Here is a 20,859-nt window from a genome sequence, read left to right as displayed (position 1 = left end):
ATACTCTGTTTGCGCCGAATGTGCGTCAAATATTTTGACGCACATTCGGCGCAAACCATGCACCATATTTAAACTTTGACGCCCGAGCCCGTGGACGTCACAATTCCTCTGTGTGCGTAATTTTTTGGATGCGGAAAACTGCCTTGCGTTAATGACATGCAAGGTAGGCGTTCCCGACAAAAAAATGACTTTAAGGCCTGTGCGCCTTATTTATACTCCAGCGTCATTTTGACGCACAGGAGGGGGCAGGCCTTGCGTTAAGGGACCTGTGGGCTCTCTGACCATGGAAGGAGTCCAGAGGTGCCCTTCCCTGCCCCCAGGGACACCCCCTGCCACCCTCGCCCACCCCTGGAGGACACCCATGGATTGGGTGACCCATTCCAGGTAAGTACAGGTAAGGTGAGGTAAGTATTTTTTTATTTTTTCTTAAAGTGGCATGTGGGGCCTAATTTGGGCCCCTCTAAATGTCACTGTGCCCACTGACCATGCCCAGGGGACAGAAGTCCCCTGGGCATGGTCATTGGGCAAGAGGGCATGACTCCTGCCTTTGCTAAGACAGGAGCCATTTCAATGGGGGTTGTGCATCAAAAAATGGCACAAATCCGGTTTGAGGCATGATTTGTGCCTCAAACCTGACATGCACCATTTTTTGGCGCACAACCCCCATTTTCCCCTATGCCGGCGCTGCCTGGTTTGAGTCAATTTTTTTTACTCAGACCAGTCTGCAGCGCCAGCTAACGTCATTCCTTAAATAAGGCGCCCGCATGGCGCATAGGAATGGCGTTAGCCGGTGGTAAACTTTTTTACCCAAACCAGCGCCGGCGCTGGGTTGCGTCAAAAAGTATAAATATGGGCCCTAATACGATAGAGCTGCAGCAATGGCGCTAGCCCCAGCTTCTTGACGTAACAGGAAAAAGTAATCAATTAGGAAGTTTTAATTTTCAAAAATTGGTGTGGAAAACATTGACAATGATGATAAATCAATGTCCTTTTCAGCAGAATATGTACCTTTTGGTGAATTGTGAGGCTTTTCTATAATCAATAGGTGGCACATATTATTTTAGGTGACTTTTATATGAGGGCTACAGCTTTTCCAATCATTTACATAATTTAAACATTCCCTTTAATTGCGTATCTACATACGAAAATAACTTACAAAAGTGACTCTATTAAAAAGCTATAAATACCTTTTAAAGTTCTTAAAGTTTGTGGTTTGGTAAATAAAATAGCTAAATTACTTGCTTGTGACCTAAAAAAACATTGATGTTACCTGATAGTATGTTACATAACCTATTTTTTTGCTAAAATTTGGTCATGTCGTTTTTAATTATTCGGGACTTTTGAAAACGTCGAGTTTGGTTGGTACGACATTACTTTGTTTGTTTATATGGGTTTGATACTGACCTGCACTACGTTTTGGCTCTCAACATGTGAAGTTGTAAGTAAGCTTGCTCAGTTGAGAAGTTTAAATCTTAAAAAGTTATGAAGACCATTCCCATGTTCTCATGAGCTTAGCTAGCTACCTTCTATCCATTATGAGAATATTGCTAGGTGAAGAAACAACAAAGGAGGGGCAGAGAAATGGGATATTCGGAGTGTGACTCCTGGTCCCGTGTGTAAAGTTCCCAATAGACAGTAAATCAAAAAAAGATTACACACGGTTCCACCTAGTGCTGTGGGTTTCTTTCAAGTCAATAGCTTGGTCAGTAGATGAGAACCAACGTTTTTCGAAGCAAGAGCCCTCACTCACCATCCGGTGACATGCTTCATCATAGGGCCAGCTCCTCGTCAGGCCGGCGCTGCAATGCCTGACGGTCCCCGCAAGGGGGCTCTTTGCCGGAGATCTTTTAAGAATTGAGTATAGCCGGTCAAAAACAATGAAGTGAAGGATTGGTAAATAGAAAAATTTAAAATGCCTAGAGGTAACAACTAATAATTTTAATTCTCGTGCTTATACCTCTGACAAGATTAAAAACCAGAAAATGGGGAGTCGGTGGGATAATGTCCACAAACCCCTTAGAAATACAGGTAGGTATAATAGTAGTAATGTCTCTTAGAGGAAAGTGGCATATAAGAGACGGAGCACGCAGGGTCCCCTGTGTAACTCTATGTAGTTGAAAAGATTGATACTCCACTAATCTAGTTAGACAGCAAATGACTCATAAACGTTTATCGATACCTGGCTGTGATAACCTTGGCAACCCCTTTTATTGACTGTTATGACACTTTTGATGATTTGGTTATATGAACATTTCAATATGGCCGACACACTTCGGCCTTTTTCTATGTGCATCCTCCAAAATGGCCGACACCTTCTTCGTATTGACGAGTCCTTCCTCTATGGTTTCTTTCTTTTTTCTATATTCTCTTAGGTTTTTGATTTTCATATTTGTGGAAATTCCCACGATTTAAAGGATTAGGTATGTTACTAGGTCCTGATGAATCGCATAAGTTAATTCTTCTGTAATAAGCGAGAAACATGTTGACCAACTACATAGAGTTACACAGGGGACCCTGTGTGCTCCGTCTCTTATATGCCACTTTCCTCTAAGAGACATTACTACTATTATACCTACCTGTATTTCTATGGGGTTTGTGGACATTATCCCACCGACTCCCCATTTTCTGGTTTTTAATCTTGTCAGAGGTATAAGCACGAGAATTAAAATGATTAGTTGTTACCTCTAGGCATTTTTTATTTTTCTATTTACCAATCCTTCACTTCATTGTTTTTGACCGGCTATACTCAATTCTTAAAAGATCTCCGGCAAAGAGCCCCCTTGCGGGGCCCGTCAGGCATTGCAGCGCCGGCCTGACGAGGAGCTGGCCCTATGATGAAGCATGTCACCGGATGGTGAGTGAGGGCTCTTGCTTCGAAAAACTTTGGTTCTCATCTACTGACCAAGCTATTGACTTGAAAGAAACCCACAGCAATATTGCTAGGTGACCAGCTCTAGAAACCGATATGCATCATGATATACAATTGCATCTTGTCTATGTTCGGAAAGCTTGTTTCCTCCAATGATTTCAGAGGAAACCCTGGCCCGTTGACTCTGCAATTCAAAGACTCGTAATTTTTCGTCATCAATGAATGCTTTCAGTCTCAACAAAAACCTAATTTAAAGTTTCTTTTGACAACACCCCTTTCAGTTGGATGAAATGGGGCCATAAAAAAATATGCTTTTATCTGTTTCACAACAGTTATAGGCAGTGCAACCTGAAGCAAGTCTTTATAGCTTGCAGAATCCAGTATCTCAGGTGTATTTATATTTGTCCTTCTTCACAAATTGGAGTTGCTGTCAGAGTTGGGTTCCCAGCATACTGGGTCTATATAATTTGGGAACTCCTTGGGATTTGTATACCAGTTTTACAATTGCTGTACCCTGGTCTATTCCTCTAATCCAATTGGCATGGGGTGGTGAAGAGGGGGCTACTTGCCTCCCTATTTACACCCAACAATTCCATTGACCTCCTTGCAGTAGTTTTGCGTCTCAGGACATTCCCAATCACATGGAAAAATGAGACTGGGGAGAAGTGGCAATGGAGGTCCTTGGGTCCCCGAGGACATCCCATCTGCCATAGTTGGGCTGGGGAATAATAAATCTATTGTAGATATTTAAATCTTATGAGGCAGAAACGCATGGAAATTGCTAGAAGTCTAGGTGCCATTTTTGCCTCAGCCACACTCTTTGTCATCCGGAACTCCCATGTTTGTCTCCTACCTCATCCTCAGTTTCGTCAGAGGGGCTTGTATAATGGTTACTAAAGATCTGCAAAGCCAGAAGATGGCACCCTTTCCCTAATCGTCAGTTATCAGTTTACACTGCAAGGGGTTATACTCAGGGAGTGCTCTCAGTTTCTCCTTCTAAACTTTGAGGCGTGCTGTAGTTGTAAATACCGATAGAGCTGGTACGAATGGTGATGGAAATCAGTAGCCAGTTCCTCAAATTATTTCATTTGACCTTCCTCTCAGACATACACCATTGGCGAGATACCTATTAGGTTACAGCTGTGGAACCCCACTAAGCCTGTCGTCTCTGACAGCCTTGTTCCCTGCCACTGGGGGTCACCTCAGTGAGGGTGCTGAACTATTTCATGTGGGGGACAGCAGCATACCAGCATCCGATGTGGATGCAGGTGACGAGGGTAACGAGTATGTGGGAACTTGTACAGCAAAGTGAGTCTGTGTGTGGTTGGAGTATGTCTAACTCCAGTCTGTGGGCGGGGTCACCCTATCCGCTCAGTTTTCTGCCACCGGGCCCTGGCATCTAAATTTACTTGCCAGGCCCAGAACTCCCCTTTTACTACATGTAAGTCACCCCTAAGGTATGATCTAGCTAGCCCTGTAGGCAGAGTGCCATGTATGTAGAAGGCAGGACATGTGCCAGGTCACGTGGCCTGTCCTGGTAGTGACAATCCACCTAACTTTGTGTCTCACTGCCGTGAGTGCTACCTTCTCATAGGATTGCATTAGAAATGCCCTGCCTTATGTGTAAGGGGTATTGTCTGTTTTATGAGGGGTAGCATAGGCGTGTTTGGTATGGTTGTGATGGTGATAATAAATGCTGCTTACTGGTTTAGATGTATTTTTTATTACTATTACAGAAATGCCACTTCTAGAACGTGAGCATTTATCTGTGCTTATGACTCTGGTGTTTTGCAGCTTGACTACAATCCACGTCTGGGCAGAGTGACAGTTGGGGCTTTGTGCATACTTTTCAGACAGCCTGTACACAGGGAGGGTGGAGGTGTCACAGAGTTGCATCTGCATACTGAATAGTCTTCCTGTGCTGAGAAAAGGAGAGGCGGGCACACCTACATTTGTAATGGCTGTGCCCTGGCCTCACACAATAGGGTCGTTAACCCCCCACTGATGTTTGGAGCCTGTGCTGAAGGAGAGAGGGGGCACTCCCAGAACCAGTTGTAACTGGCTGTAAACCTCCTCTTCCTACCATTGCAAAACATTGTAAGTACTGAGTATAAGTGCAGGGGAATTTTCCCCACAATTTGGAGACTCTTGGAATCATCTTTGAACTGGACATAGAAATGCTGGAAGGACTCACCAGGAACCGCCATGGACTACTGCTGCTGTGCTGACCTGTGACCTGCTTGGTCACTGAAGAGGACGTTCCACATGCTGCATACTCCTTGTGCTGGCCTGTTGCTAGGCCCTTCCACCTGCGGGCCTTCCTTGGAACTGTACTCCCCAGGGGCAGGGTGCTGTGGCCTCTGACCCCTGCATCCACCTTGAAGCACAAGGGGTGCTTCACCTTTTTGGCTGAAATTAAGCGCTTGGGAATGCGCTCTTTTGAGGATTTCCTTAGTGCTTGGAAGCGCTTTCCCTTGCTAGTGCTGAATGCCGTAAACAGCGCTTAATTATTGCTGCCTAGGGAAATAACTGCTGTGACCCGGGCTGTGTGGTTCCCAGCGCCAGAGTTGCGCTGCCTTTCGTGCCCCTGGGGCACCAGAAGATTTGACTCAGGGCGGAACTGGAGCAGAGCGTTCCTGTCGTGCCCCAGGGGGGCGCTCCGTGAAGCGCCCCTGGGGCACAGGCAGGCACCAACTTTGGTGTCTGCCCCTTTCCGACAGCCGGACAGGCCGCTGAGTGCTGTAGGAGCCGGTGGGCAGGAAAGGAAGCCTCATCAGAGGCTCCCTCGACCTACCAGGCCCCTTTTGAGTATTTCTACCAAGCAGGGGGAAGGGAAGCCTCACCGGAGGCTCCCCCTGCTCCTCTGACATGCCGGATGTGCTGGTGGAGGCCGCGGGCAGGGCAGGAACCCCGCAGGAGGTCCCCCTGTGCCTTGTGTGGCCCCGTGTGGGCCGGTGTTGGTATTTGTGGTCTCTCCCACAACGGAAGGCCAGTGCAGGCTCGGGGAAGACCCTGGGAGCGTGCCTCCGAGCTCTCCTCTACCTCTATTTTTAACCTTGCCAACTGTAATTGAAATTCTCTTTCCTCTCTCCTTTCCTCTGCGGTTGGGCCTTGATGGGAGACACTGCTTCCAGGTCTGAAAGGTAGAACAAAACCAGGGGTGTCACCCCCCATTACTGCTGGTTAATCTTCTGGAGAGCCATCTTCTTGCTCTACCAACTCAACATGCTCTTGTGAGCGGACTTCTGCCCTGGCCCTCAGCACCTTTTGGTACTGCTCCTTCCTTCCTGGAGGCTCCACAGGTAGGTATCCTCATCCCTTTGCAGAAACCCCTCAGCTGGTTGACAGTATATGTCTCCAGCTTGGCTAGGTCAAACTCTCCAGCTCCACTTGCGGACCGAGCCAGAGACATGTTGTATAGGATTTAGATGAGAAAATGTCAAACAGGGAAATTTGTAGCAAAAAGAAACACATTTAAAAAAATGATCTTTGACTGTGGATGGGTAGTGTACACATAGCTATTGTGTGGCACTGCACAAACACAAGTCCTATCCCCACCGTTGATCACCAATGTTAGAAATGGGGTCTCTAGTTGGCAGAGGTTTACACCCTTGTCCAAGTAGGGACCACAATCCTAGCCAGGGTAAGTCACACACAATCCAAATAACCCTTTGCTCGCCCTCTGGTAGCTTGGCACTGAACAGTCAGGTTTAACTTAGGAGGCAATGTGTAAAGTATTTGTGCAATAAATCATGCAGTAACACAGTGAAAACACCACAAAAATACACCACACAGGTTTAGATAAATAGAGAATATTTATCTGAATAAAATACTTTGAAATGATGAACATTCATTGCACACAAGCAAAGTTATGAATTTTTAAAGATTAGATCCTACTAAAGCACCTAGAAAACACAATAGCCCTAACTGGGGCTATCACGGTGTCATTGATGGATTCGTTCCCAACAATCTGACACCACGGGCCCCCAGGTACAGTACCTTTTGAAAATGAAAAACCAGGACATCATACGGAGTCGGAAAGAGGCGGTGGTGGAGTTGGTGCGGTATCAGCCCCTTACGGCGTCCGAGGAGAGAGGCATCAGTTCCACGTTGCGAGGCAGGTGGAGGTGCGGCTTCGGCTCTGTCCAGATCCAGGGAGAGATGATGTGGCGTTGAACATCATACATTGATTCCTTGTGGTAACCCGGTGGGGTCGCAGGTTATGGTCCGTTGGGATGTGATGTGTCAACTACGCAGTGTCACAATGACCCTGAGTGATGTCAGCGGAGTCACAGAGACGTCAGACTTGCGTTGCAGGCCGCAGTTGTTGTGCGCAGCGAGGTCCACAGAGCAGGAGCAGGCAGCAGCGTCGCTGGTGTCACAGAAGTTGTTTGAAGTTGCTGAATTGGGTGTACTAAAAAAAGCTAGCAGTGTGGATCTTTGTAGTCCCTGAGATCCCAGAACAGGAGGCAAGCTCAATCCAAGCCCTTGAGAGTACTTTGGAGGCAACGCAGAGTCCTTCCAGCACAGTCAGAGGCCAGCAGGGCAGCAGGGCAACAGCAGGGCAGAGGGCCAACAGCAGGGCAGCAGTCCTTTGCAGCAAAGCAGTCCAAAGAGTCCTTTGGGCAGACAAGCAGGTCTTCTGATAGACTTCAGGTGCAGGTCCAGAAGTGTCTGAGTTGGTGGGGTCAGAGACCCAGTTTATATACCCAAAAAATGCCTTTGAAGTGGGGGAGACTTCAAAGAGTGGTTTTGAAGTGCACAAGTTCCCCTTTCAGTGGAGTCCTGTTTGCCAGGGCCCCAATAGGGGGTTTGGCAGTCCATTGTGTGAGAGCAGGCCACTACCCTTTGAAATATAAGTGACAGGCCATCCACCCATCCAGCCCAGGAAGACCCGTTCAATATGCAGATGAGTGCAGGTGTGACTGATTGTCCTGTGTTTATGGTTGTCTGGGTGAAATGCACAAGAGAGCTGTCAACCAGCTCAGCCCAGACATTGATTGGAGACAGGCTGTAAGGCGCAGATGGTTTTTAAGTGTAGATAAATGCTCACTTTCTAAAAGTGACATTTCTAAAATAGTTATATAAAATCCCACCTCACCAATAAGAATGATTTTCTAGTAGCATTCTGGCCATACTCAATATGACCTGGTTACCCCTTTCAGATCAGAATCTACAACTCAAAAAGTATATGAGGGCAGACCTAACGCTAGTCTATAAAAGGAACAGGCCTCACAGGAGTGGAAAGCGAATTTAGGAGTTTTTTCACTACTAGGACATTTAACTGCTTGGGTGCCTTGGACGAGGTGATCTCGTCCAAGGCACTGGTTCCCGGGTGCCTTGGACGAGATCACCTCATCCTGCACCTGGGGACCGGGGGGAGCACTAGGGCTCCCCCCATGGGTCCCCCACCCACACCCCCCGGTTGTGGATGGAAGGGGAATCCCTTCCCCTTTCACCCCGAACCCCCCACCCCCTCCTGTGACGTCAGCGCGCGCTGACAATCACAGAGGCCTCCTCCATCGTGCTGGAAGCTCAGCTTCCAGCGCGATCGGAAGAGAAATGCAAAGCATTTCTCTTCCGATCATGTGGAGGAGTCCGGAGAGGCTTCAAAGGGAAGGAAATGAATTTCCTTCCCTTTGAAGTCTCTCTGAGTGTTTCAAAAGCCGGATTGTAAAGCAATCCGGCTTTTGAAACTCCCACTAGACACCAGGGATTTCTTTTCTATTTGGAAATTGGCATAAGGGAGCGATGCCCTTGGGCAAAGGTCGCTCCCGGGGGGGGGGGGCATTTTTTTTTAAGGCCTTTTCTGCCCCCCCTGGGGGCAGAAACCTCTAGGCACCAGGGATCATTTTTTGTTTTTTTTGTTTTTGTTTTTAGAGGTGGGGGGCGCCCCTTTAGGCAAGGGTCGCTCCCCTAGTGGGCAAATTATATTTAGGCTATTTCTGCCCCCCTTGGGGGCAGATTGGTCTATTTTGATGAAGCCAATAAGCACAGAAACCACTAGACACCATGGAGGTTTTTTTTTCTTTGTGAATTTCACGCAAGGGGATGGACCCATTAGGCAAGGGTCATTCCCCTGGGGGGCAAATTTAATTTAGGCCATTTCTGCCCCCTGGGGGGCAGGTCAGCCTATTTCAATTAGGCCAATCTGCCCCCAAGGGGGGCAGAAACCACTAGGCACAGGGGATTTTTGCTGTTGTTTTACAGATGGTGAGCGACCCCTTAGGCAAGGGTCGCTCCCCTGGAGGGGCAAATTATATTTAGGCCATTTCTGCCGCCTTTGGGGGCAGATCGGCCTATTTTAGGTCAATCTGCCCCAAAGGGGGCAGAAACCACTAGGCACCGGGGATCTTTTTTTTTGTGCCAATGTCACGCAAGGGGAGCGACCCCGTAGGCTCCCCAGATCGGCCTATTGTTATTAGGCCGATCTGCCCCCATGGGGGGCAGAAACCTTGAGGTGCCAGGGCTAATATTTTTTTGTGTTTTTTTGTTTGTTTGCTTGTTTTTTTTGGAGATGGGGAGCGACCCATTAGGCAAGGGTCCCTCCCCTGGGGGGCAAATTGTATTTAGACCATTTCTGCCGATTTTAGGTCAATCTGACCCCAAGGGGGCAGAAACAACTAGGCACCAGGAATTTTTTTGAAACCACTTAGGCACCAGGGATTGGTGTTTTTGTATGCATGTGTTTTCTTTAGGGAGGCAGCCCCTTGGGTAAGGGTCACTCCCCATGGGAGCACATTACTGTTGGCCATGGAAGGCCCATCTGCCCCAAGGGGGGGGGCAGAAAGCCCACCAGAGGCCAGGGAAGTTTTTTTTCTCCAAAAATAAGAGGGTGTGGGTATGGCCATACCCCCACCCCAAATAAATGGGGCCAAAGGTGTGCTGCCCACTAGTGGGCAGATGGGGCAATTACCCCGATTCACACCCCGGGGGCAGAAAGTCTACTAGATGCCAGGGAAGTTAAAATAAAATATATATATATATTGGGGTGGTGGCTACCAACCAGTATGGGCCTGGTTACGCCCCCACCTCAACTGAAGAGGGTAACAGTCTTTCAGCTCTCCCCCGCACTCTAAAACATCTTATCCCACAGCAAGCAAGAAGGCATTTGATTATTTTGGGTTTTAGTTTTACATTTGGCCCCTGAGAACTTGGCTTACTCTCAAAATCGTCCCACTTGGAATTGTGAGGGCTGCACTTTATGGACTTTGGGACGCTGCCATGTAGAAAAATCCACAAGACCTAGACACATCTGAAAACTAAACATCTGGGTGATTCCAGACTGGTGTGTTTCTCATGCAGCCGCACCATTTTTGTACCCACAATCCCCTGCAAACCTCCAATTTTGCTGGAAATCACACATTTTTCCCACGTTTTTGTATTGGAACCTTCCGGAATCTGCAGAAATCCACAAAATTCCTACCACCCAGCATTGTCTCATCTATACAGATAAAAATTCTGCTACACTAGTCAGCCTAAAAATGTTTTTTTACAAACTGCCCTTTTGGACCCCCTTTGTTCCCCTTCAATATCGACATGTTTTTGGCTCTTCCCTTTCACAAGCACTTGGCCCACCTACACAAATGAGGTATCATTTTTACCGGGAGACTGAGGGGAACATTGGGTGGTATGAAATGTGTCCCAGTGTGGTGATCCCACACAGAAATGTGGGAAAAATGTGATTTTTTTAGCTAAATTTGAGGTTTGCTGAGGATTCTGGGTAAGAAAACATTGGGGGATCCACGCAAGTCACACCGCACTGGACTCCCTCGGGTGTCTAGTTTTCATAAATGTCTGGGTTTGGTAGGTTTCCCTAGAAGGCTGCTGAGCCAAGGACCAAAAACGCACGTGCCCCCCTGCAACAACAGGTAGTTTTGTATTTGATAATTTTGATGTGTCCACGTTGTGTTTTGAGCCATTTCCTTTTGTGGGCGCTAGGCCTACCCACACAAGTGAGGTACCATTTGTATCGGGAGACTTGGGGGAACGGTGGGTGGAAGGAAATTTTTGGCTCCTCTCTGATTCCAGAACTTTCTATCACCGAAATGAGAGGAAAAAGTGTTTTTTTGGCAAAATTTTGAAATTTGCAAAGGATTCTGGGTAACGTAACCTGGTCAGAGCCACACAAGTCACCCCATCTTGGATTCCCCTAGGTGTCTAGTGTTCAAAAATGTGCTGGTTTGCTAGGTTTCCCCAGGTGCCGGCTGAGCTAGAGGCCAAAATCCACAGGTAGGCACTTTGTAAAAAACACCTCTGTTTTCTGTGAAAAAATGTGATGTGTCCATGTTGTGTTTTGGGCCATTTCCTTTCGTGGGCACTAGGCCTACCCACACAAGTGAGGTACCATTTTTATCGGGAGATTTGGGGGAACACTGCGTGGAAGGAAATTTGTGGCTCCTCTCAGATTCCAGAACTTTCTGTCACCAAAATGAGAGGAAAAGGTGTTTTTCTGGTCACATTTTGAGGTTTGAAAAGGATTCTGGGTAACAGAACCTGGTAAGAGCCCCACAAGTCACCCCATCTTGGATTCCCCTCGGTGTCTAGTTTTAAAAAATATGCCGGTTTGCTAGGTTTCCCCAGGTGCCGGCTGAGCTAGAGGCCAAAATCCACAGGTAGGCACTTTGTAAAAAACACCTCTTTTTTCTGTGAAAAAATGTGATGTGTCCACGTTGTGTTTTGGGCCATTTCCTTTCGTGGGCACTAGGCCTACCCACACAAGTGAGGTACCATTTTTATCGGGAGACTTGAGGGAACGCTGGGTGGAAGGAAATTTGTGGCTCCTCTCAGATTCCAGAACTTTCTGTAACCGAAATGAGAGGAAAAAGTGTTTTTTTGGTTACATTTTGAGGTTTTCAAAGGATTCTGGGTAACAGAATCCGTCAGAGCCCCACAAGTCACCCCATCTTGGATTCCCCTAGGTGTCTAGTTTTCAAAAATGCGCTGGTTTGCTAGATTTCCCCAGGTGCAGGCTGAGCTAGAGGCCAAAATCCACAGGTAGGCACTTTGTAAAAAAAACCTCTGTTTTCTGTGAAAAAATGTGATGTGTCCACGTTGTGTTGTGAGCCATTTCCTTTCATGGGCCCTAGGCCTACCCACACAAGTGAGGTACCATTTTATCAGGAGTCTTGGGGGAACACAGACTAGGAAAACAAGTGTTATTGCCCTTTGTCTTTCTCTACATTTTTTCCTTCCAAATGTAAGGCAGTGTTTAAAAAAGACGTCTGTTTGAGAAATGCCCTGTAATTCACATACTAGTAAGGGCACACTGGAATTTAGAGATGTGCAAATAACCACTGCTTCTCAACACCTTATCTTGTGGCCATTTCGGAAATACAAAGGTTTTCTTGATACCTATTTTTCACTTTTTATATTTCAGCAAATTAATTGCTGTATACCCGGTATAGGATAAAAACCCATTGCAAGGTGCAGCTCATTTATTGGCTCTGGGTACATAGGCCCATATTTATACTTTTTGACGCAAAACTGCGCTAATGCAGTTTTGCGTCAAAAAAAATAGCGCCGGCTAACGCCATTCTGAAGCGCCATGCGGGCGCTGTATTTAATCAATGACGTTAGCCGGCGTTAGCCGCCGGCGCTGCCTGGTGTGCGTGGAAAAAAACAACGTACACCAGGCAGCGCCGGCGTAGGGGGATATGGGGCTTGGGCGTCAAAAAATGGGGCAAGTCAGGTTGAGGCAAATTTATCGCTTAGCAAAGACAGGAGTCATGCCCCCTTGCCCAATGGCCATGCCCAGGGGACTTATGTCCCCTGGGCATGGTCATTGGGCATAGTGGCATGTAGGGGGGCACAAATCAGGCCCCCCTATGCCACAAAAAAAAAAAAAAAAATGACTTACCTGAACTTACCTCATGTTCCCTGGGATGGGTCCCTCCAGCATTGGGTGTCCTCCTGGGGTGGGCAAGGGTGACAGGGGGTGTCCCTGGGGCCATGGGAGGGCACCTCTGGGCTCCTTCCGAGCCCACAGGTCCCTTAACGCCTGCCTTTTGCAGGCGCTAAAAAACGGCGCAAAAGCGGCCGTACGTCATTTTTTTTGACCCGCCCACTCCCGGGCGGGAATTTTGCCCGGGAGTGTAAATACGACGCACATGCCTCGGAGTCAATTTTTTAGACGGGAACGCCTACCTTGCATCTCATTAACGCAAAGTAGGTGTCCACGCAAAAAAATGACGCAAACTCCATGGACTTTGGCGCTAGACGCGTCTAACGCCAAAGTATAAATATGGAGTTAGTTTTGCGTCGGAACTGAGTAACAAAAAAAGGACGCAATTCCGGCGCAATCAGAGTATAAATATGCCCCCTAGAGTTCTTGATGAACCTACAAGCCGTATATATCCCCGCACCCAGAAGAGTCCAGCTGATGTAACAGTATATTGCTTTAAAAAATCTGGCATTGCAGGTAAAAGTTATAAAGTAAAACGTGGAGAAAAATGGCTGTTTTTTTCACCTCAATTTCAATATTTTTTAATTTCAGATGTTATTTTCTGTAGGAAACACTTGTAGGATATACACAAATTACCCCTTGATGAATTCAGAATATTGTCTACTTTTCAGAAATGTTTAGCTTTTCGGGATCCAGCATTGGTTTCTCACCCATTTTGGTCACTAACTGGAAGGAGGCTGAAAGCACAAACAATAGTAAAAATGGGCTATGTCCCAGTAAAATGTCAAAATTGTATTGAAAAATTGGGTTTTCCAATTCAAGTTTACCTGTTCCTGAAAGCTGGGAAGGTGGTGAACTTGCCACTGCAAACCCTTTGTTGATTCTATTTTCAGGGGAAAAACCACAAGCACCTTCTACAGCCCTTTCTTCCCATTTGTTTGAAAAAAACAAAAATGTCACTGTATTTTGGCTAATTTCTTGGTCTCCTTTAGGGGAACCCACAAAGTCTTGGTAGCTCTAGAATCCCGAGGATGTTGGAAAAAAAGGACGCAAATTTGGTGTGGGTAGCTTATGTGAACAAAAAGTTATGAGGGCCTAAGCGCAAACTGCCCCAAGTAGCCCAAAAAAGGCTCGGCACAGGAGGGTGAAAGGCCTGGCAGCGAAGGGGTTAAAACACATGCGTACATGTCCTGCCTTTTACCTATATGGCACCCTGCCCAATGGCTTACCTGGGGCCTACCCTTGGGGTGACACATGTAGAAAAAGGGGAGTTTATGGCTCGGTAAGTACTTTTAAATGCCAAGTCGAAGTGGCAATGAAACTGTATATACAGGCTTGGCAATGGCATGCTTGGAAAATAGTTAAAGGGCTACTTTTGTGGGTGACACAATCAGTGCTGCAGGCCCGCTAGTAGCATTTAATTTACAGGCCATTGGCATGGTTTGTGCACTTTACTTGGGACTTATAAGTAAATCAAATATGCCAATTGGGTATGAACCAATGTTACCATGTTTAAGGGAGAAAGCATACGTACTTTAGCACTGGTTAGCAATGGTAAAGTGCGCAGAGTCCTAAAACCTGAAAAAGCAGTGTCAGAAAAGTCGAGGGAGGCAGGCAAAAAGTTGGGGGATGACCACCCTAAGGCTGTCAGGTCTAACAATTATCTTTCATCTCATTTCAAAATGCTACATCCTGCATACTAACTCAATATGATCCTACTTGGACCTTTAAACATTTTATTTTGGCTAGCAACAGGGAAATAGTAATAAAACTCCTTGAACATTCTGTGGCATCTTTCCTCTTTCAAGGAAGAAATAAAATTGTAGAATGGAGTAGTATATTGTCCTCCATGAGTAATCAACAGTGTAGAACACTTCTCAAAAGATTTTCACCAGTTTGTAAGATTCGCTCGATGTACAAAGTCCACAGAAAATTTTATGTCACTTGAAAATCTTCTGATCACCCACTCGATAACAAGAGGGTAGAATCTCTATCAAGAGGGAGGTCATTCTGGTTATTATATTGAGTCTATTCGCTTCTGAAGCCATTTTATCCAGTACAATTTTCCTAGGGCTACCTTTCTTTGCGGGGTTATCCTTAATTAATCTTAAAAGAATGGACCTCAAATGAAAAACAAAGGTTGTATGAAAATTTTAAAAATAATGTTCTTGGAGACTAACACCACTTAGAAGAAGGACTAAAAGACCATCCAGTTTATCAAGTACAACCCCCAAAACAGATAGTTCTATTGGGTCTACATCGCTGAGTAACAGTGCTTACATACTAGACATGTTCCCGACTCCTAGTAAATTGTACTTCTAGTCCAACCATCTCATCATTTCAGTGAATCTAAAATGTTCATTCTTGAACTAGTTTATAGTCCGGTCAGAGAATCTATCTAATCTCAAAATGTATTCATGTAATCTTGGGTATAACTTGGTCTAAAGATGCATACTGTAGAGAAATACTCCATCACTATTGACAGATGAAGCAATTATCTCTGCATCTAAGATATGCCCCCTTTGCATTTTGTCTTTCCCCAAACAAGCCAGCTTTTTTCTGCTCATCAAGAATACCAAGCAGGGCAAGAAGCTGCACGAGGGGTAGGCAGCAGCACTGTCTATGACTTCTTGTCACCGTGATGTTACCCCAACCTGTTAGAAAAGATAACTGGCCATCACCAGCATACATAGGGCTTTCTTAATAAAGGAACATTCAAGATAGCTAAATGTCTTTTCAACTTCCAACATGACTGCATTAGGGAAGGGACGGGAATGATTTGCAATCCACTGTGCAAAAACTCTTTTCACTTTATATTACAGACACGCACTCACTTCAACATTCATACATGCATTCACTCACATGCATACACCACAATACTCACAGTTACATTCACACATGCACACACATTCATACACACATGCAGACACCACACACTCACACACAATATCCCCCCATCCTCCTAACCCCCTCCCCTGCCGGATGCCCGATTTACCTTGTCCGGTGAGGAGGTCATCTGGCAGGGAATGGTAAAGGGCACTGCCACTGCTGGTAGGGCCCCGCCAGGAGGACACTGCCAGGCTGCGCTAATGGTTATAATGCGGCTGGTGGTGTCCTACTGGCGAGGCAGTGCAGGTGGTAGCAACGCCAGTACACCTACACCCACCAGCATGGCTACTGCCAGGTATCTCACCACAGTGTGGCGGAAATCCGGCAGTATCCATAATATGGCGGACCGATATTCGCCTCTGCGGCGGTATGTTGATGGCCGCACCGTGGCGGTAGGCGGAAAATACGGCCAATGTCATAATGAGGGCCATAGTTCACACTGCATTCTGTTAGTTGTTTTTCGTATTACAAATGCCTGAATGCAAGTAACAGAATGCATAGTGAAAATCCTGAATGAATGAGATACTCATGCCTAACATGTGGCACCTCACATTAATATTATATTTAATTTCTTTTCATTTTTTTACTCAGAATGTAAGTGGCGAAGAGATGCTTATCTGCCACTTGATTTATATTATCTCACAGTTTCAGCCAGTCGTGGATTTATAGCCTACAACACTTTGCATACACTGAATTACAAAACACAACAATGTAGCACTAAAAATGAACTACATGGTCCAGAATGTAAAATGCTCTTAGCTAAAAATGCAGATGTGGAATGTATCACACTTGATATGGGGCCACACGTTAGCTGTGTACATGAATCTGTAATAGGAAGTAGGTGTACTAACTACACGTGGAAAGAAAAAGAACACATTTAGGACTCCCACCTGCTTTAGACTTGATAAAGACAGACAGGCCTGTGATTCTTAAAACAACTTGGATCTGAATTACGGTTGACGAGCAACACTTCATCCATAGGTTTGGCAGAGGACATTACCTCCACCACCCTGACAGCAAATTTACAGATGACCATTTGCACAGCGGTGATCTGTATATATTGAAAAAAACTGACATCATGTTGGTTCCTTCCAATGTACAAAAAAGTTTACAGGACGGTTGCTGTCAGTTTTGACCGCCGTTCACCAGACTTTTTCCAATTTTTGTTTAAAAAAATCAAACTCTCAATGTGGGAGTTTGTTTGTGAAAAACAAAAAACTAATGCCCCCCACACCTGGAAGTTATGTCCCAGGGTGTGGGAGCCATTACTGTTTCAGCACTCTCAGCAACAGGAAAGCACTGATAGAAAAAAGGCATTACAACATCCAGCCTAATAGGGGCCAGTGGTATAATGTCGTTCCTCCAAAGCTCAGTACTGTATCATTAGCTATCAACGGAACCGTTCCGTCAATGTCGAAAACAGGTGCTCCATTGAGGATAGATGGCAAACTGCACAACTTCAAATGAGGTGCGCAAAACAAGGGTTTAGCGGACAGAATAATCGGTCACATTTGCAAAGGAGTACCTAGTCCCCCGAAATGTAAATCAGGCCCTACATTCCGAACCTTGCACGCTTTGTTTTTTAATGAACTAAAAGAAAGTGTGCTAAGTAAACAAAGCAAGTAAAGAAAACACTATGGACCTCTCCCCTCTCTACTTTCCACAGAGTTTGCAAGCTGGACTTTGCCAGGAAGTGGTGAACGGAGAGGTCAAATTGGATATCATGAACTGAAATAGGCTGCAAGAAGGCACTCGTAAATACACAAATAACATACATGAAAGTACAAATGCAAACAGACAAGCAGAGGCTAATGTATACAAAGGCACCAAATGTGCACACAAAAAGCACAAGCATTTATGAAGACAAATACCAGACGCCCATTTGTGCACACAAGCCCTTATGACTTACACGTCACTAGTGAGTTAAAACCCACCACATGTAATTACCAATCCCATGTGGTAATACTCTACCAGTACCATTCAGTTATGAGGTAAACCCTATGGAACAGCGAATAACTGTGCTTACGTAGAAGTACTGTGCAGAATTCTGCACTGTATTTCTAAAAAAGGGGTTTAACACACACTTTTACCACCTGTCCGTAGCAGCTGATAAACGTGAGAGGGAGGGGGCAAATTTGAGGCACGGGGAAGGAGACAGTTGAGAGGGAAGAAGAAGGCAGGGAAAAAGAATTGTGGCAGAACTACAGCTTTGCATGCTCTTGTTGGAGTGTAGCTTTTATATTCAATATTAACATGAAATACTTGCAAAATAATGTATAATGAAACTGCACAGAAAATGTATTAATGTGCGCGTTTGAAAGGTGCCCACGGGGAGTGGCCACCAACGTATACGATTATTAATGAAATTGATTAATAATGAATTAATAATGTACTAATGTATGATTTTGTATTAGCATTAAGAATTATATGTTAAGGTTTTGTTAAATTAATCACTAGGCCTTAGTTGGCAAGGGTCTGGGCCTAGCTGCCTGTTCTCGTATTAAATGTGTTTTTTTTCGAACGTGTAATGTGCTGTCTTCATGAAGGACATGTAGCTGTACTTTTCCAGAGGCTAGAGAGATGTGTGTGTAACCGGAGTAAATTCTTTCTCATGAGACCCGACTTGCTCAAGGAGACATTCTTGCTGAATGCAACAGTGTAATTCGCAACAGGTGCAAGGTCGCCTGGACTAGGGTAAAACAATGGAACTACTGACTGGAGCGACAAGTGTAACTTTTCTTAACTGACATTCTACCCGTTGAAGACGTCAATCACAGGAGCCAATAAACTACAAGAGAACTGTCTTAGGTGAAAAATTCTAGTAAGGTGTGTGATGGATCATTGGACAGAGATAACGATGCACCAAATATTGCCCAATTGGAAATTAGGAACTTGTTAGACAAGATTAATATAACAATGTGACACAAGGAGAAATCAGCCATTATAGGGACACTCTTGCTGTTACTCTGATATTCTGCCTTAAGACTCTGCTGTTTGATACTTTAAAACCATCCTCACTTTTCTTGCCTTATCCGATACTTACTTCTCCTCCTCATGAGGGAAGAGTCCTATTCTTACCTGCCTTGCTGAAACTTTGCTGCTTATCCTGACTGATGGCGGATTGACTGATGTCCTGAGGACGAAAACTGACTCTGTATGCTGACCCATTATGGAGGGTAACTATATCATAATGAATTGTGATTGTCTGTTTGCCTTTTCTTTCTAGGTACCAACTGCTCTTTTGATAGAGGCCATAGTTAGATGTTTCCTTAATTTGTGTTGCTAAATTGTTTTGCGTGAAGCCCAACATGCTATTGCTAATTAGAGGTTAGTTAAGGAGTTCACTAAATACTGGGTGCAAATAGACAAATGACTGAATCCTTGCCTTTGTTGAATAACGTGCTAATGATACTCTGCTAAAGTTGATTCATGTTGACGTCGTGTTTTGTTCTAATGTTTATGATCTTTGCTTTGATAAAGTCTTATTCAAGTTGCCATATTGTAGTATTGTTGATGTGTTTTCTGGTGTTGAGACTAATAAACTTGCTAGTAGAGTGTAACAAATAGGGACTAAATATCTTAAATCTTACTAAAGTTGTGTGGTTCTTCATGGCTGGAAGGTCATGGTGTGTCTTGATTCTTATTAATGTCATCAGCAAATTTGATTGATTTGTTATTGTGAATATTGATGTGGTTATTGATCTATTGATTGAAATGCTGAATAGATATCTCGTCCTCAGGAGTCTCCAATCAGGGTCAAAAGGTTAATTGGTCTAAAACGAATCCCCGTGTAAATTAAATTATTAAAGGTGAGACGCGTTAATAGTTCTGATAGCAGAGGACGGTTTGGGCTCTTTGGGGGCCCTAGGACGAGGGGCCATTGCTTGAAAATTGTTTTTGGAATAATGCAAATTGGAGAGATGAAGTGCCCCTAAGTCCCAAATGACTTTCCCGGAATCTCGGAGCTTCCCGAAGTGAGTTGGGTATGTTCTCGGTGCTCTAGTGCTAGAGTGAGTGACGTAGGATTTGCGCTTGCACAGCTTATGCTTTAGGCCAGGTGATGTTTTAGTAGGAGTGTGCGTACTCCACAGTATGGGAGTAGGGACGTTGGCGAACTTCATGTGAGTGTGGCGCTTTGTGCTCAAAAAATTGTCCACGTGGTTGTTGGTGATGTACGGACCCTGCGTGGTCTAAGACTCCGGAGTATATTGATAAGTGTATGAGACACTTGGTTTATGTTGTAATTTGCGTGGTTTAATAGGTCAATCGGGCGTGGTTGACGAGTCGAGTTTGAGTCAAAGTGTGTGAGTGAAAACTTCGATGGAGATTTGGCAAGTTGTAAAGTGCACTAGGAAGCACCATTGACAAGTCGAGAGTAGAATTTGCGGGTCAAATTTTGCTTGCGAATGCAGGATCTGAGAAGGAGCGAGTAGCGGCCGAGGCTTCAAGTGAAATCTCTGTAAAGTTCTGAAGCGATTGTGTTACCCTTCCTGTAGTAAACCGGCAAATTTGAGTTTTTGTTAGTGCTCGCAATATATTGCATTAGTTTTTGTGTGAATAGACCGTAAGGAGGACAAGCCGCAAGACTTTGTCAGCCGCAGTGGGTGTGAGTGTGACGTCATTGGAGCCACGCTGGGATAGGTCGGTTATTGAGAAGGGTCACACACGGATTGGCAGCCATCCGTGAGAGGCAATTGGTTGAGAAGGCAGATGAAGAGGGTTCTGGGAATTAAAGTCACTTCCTGATTCGATTGTTAACAAAATAAAAGATGCAAAAATGAAGTTTTTCAAGGCTTTAAAGAGTGATTTAAGGGGAGATGTGTACATTACCGCAAGTGTGGTGGAGCCTACACCACCAGAGGATACACCGGCTTATACTGTAATGGAGGAGAGGGGAGTCACGCCATGCCTTTGGCTAAAGCAATGGTGCAAATTAACAGAGAAAGATGGGTGTTTAGCTTTTCCAGAGCACGGATCATTCAATATAATGATTTTAGAGAATTTCCGGAAGGCGTTAAATGAGCAAAAGCCACCTCTGAGGCCAGCACAGTTTGAGGCATTAGCAATTTGGGAATTGATGGCCATGCGCCAATGGCAACAAAAGTTTGAGAGGAGGATGAGGAAAGCAGAGAAGACACTAGCGGAGGCTAGGTGGGACAGAGAGCACAGGATGTGGGAGAGAGAAATAATAGATGGA

General features: G+C 45.3%; 1 protein-coding gene across 1 annotated transcript in view; it reads right to left on the bottom strand.

Moving 5' to 3' along the window:
- DOCK3 (dedicator of cytokinesis 3) overlaps nt 1-20,859 on the bottom strand; it is a 1,331,886-nt gene that overhangs the window by 6,273 nt on the left and 1,304,754 nt on the right. The window lies entirely within an intron of this gene.

This window comes from Pleurodeles waltl, chromosome 9 (assembly GCF_031143425.1).
Source record: "Pleurodeles waltl isolate 20211129_DDA chromosome 9, aPleWal1.hap1.20221129, whole genome shotgun sequence".
Lineage (NCBI taxonomy): Eukaryota > Metazoa > Chordata > Amphibia > Caudata > Salamandridae > Pleurodeles > Pleurodeles waltl.
Note: the sequence above shows the minus strand (reverse complement) of the source record. Positions and strands in the feature narration are given on the sequence as shown.